This window comes from Dasypus novemcinctus, chromosome X (assembly GCF_030445035.2).
Source record: "Dasypus novemcinctus isolate mDasNov1 chromosome X, mDasNov1.1.hap2, whole genome shotgun sequence".
In the NCBI taxonomy this organism is placed as follows: domain Eukaryota; kingdom Metazoa; phylum Chordata; class Mammalia; order Cingulata; family Dasypodidae; genus Dasypus; species Dasypus novemcinctus.
In genome coordinates this window covers 136,164,164-136,165,045 of record NC_080704.1, presented here as the reverse complement: position 1 = coordinate 136,165,045, position 882 = coordinate 136,164,164, and the positions used below count along the sequence as shown (strand labels likewise).

The 882-nt window shown below is 40.9% G+C and overlaps 1 non-coding gene across 1 annotated transcript; it reads left to right on the top strand.

The window, feature by feature from the left end:
- Nucleotides 1-363: 363 nt before the first annotated feature.
- On the top strand, nucleotides 364-503 carry LOC131277322 (small nucleolar RNA SNORA7). Its single transcript, XR_009184519.1, has one exon. It is a non-coding gene; the product is annotated as a small nucleolar RNA SNORA7 (small nucleolar RNA).
- Nucleotides 504-882: the final 379 nt, after the last annotated feature.

Sequence of the window (882 nt, the reverse complement as noted above, 5' to 3'; positions counted from 1 at the left end):
CAAGGCAACACATATACTTGATCAACACATCAAGGGAAGAGTCACACAAAGATCAAGACCTATCTATAATCCTCCAAAATCTCATTATTCTATAGAATGTAATGAAATAGAGACCAGGAAACACACTTATTCTACCACTCAGTAAACCAGGAGGAGCCCCACATTCAGAATTAAAATGCAGAACCATTCTACCATTCATCACACCAGGAGACCTTCCCTAACAAGACTAGCATCTATATTGCAGATCACTGCTTAACAAACCAAGAGAAAAAAATTTGTACAAAAAGAGGATAATACATACTGCCACTGAACACCACACCAGAAATTCCTTATTGACCAATAGCAAAAACTCTACACACACTTCAACTTCCAGGATTGTGTCTGGAGAATGGCTAATATTCTACCAGCTTCAGAGATGGGAGGGAAAGCAAGTCCAGTGGAGATGCCCATTCCACTCCCAGTTTACTCAGTAGCTGGTGAATGGAAGATACCCTGTGACAGTGTTCAAGCCCTGGGCAGGAAAGCCTCCTTCTAGGACTCTTCTTAGACATGGTTCCACCTTTTTCTTGAAGGCGTCATGACTGCCCTCAGACACCTTGTGAAACCCAAGATTGTCAAAAAGAGGACCAAGGAGTTCATCCAGCACCAGTCAATAGATATGGCAAAATTAAGCATAACTGGTGGAAACCCAGAGGCATTGACAACAGGATGCAGAAAAGATTCAAGGACCAGATCTTGATGCCAGTGGCAGTTTGATATCGTTTATGAATTCCTAAAATAGATATTGGATTGTGTTTGTAGAATGCTCTGTCCCTCCAGACCTATTAGATTATATTGGATACAGTGATTTCACTTTTACTTGATTAAATTGTAATTGGGGCT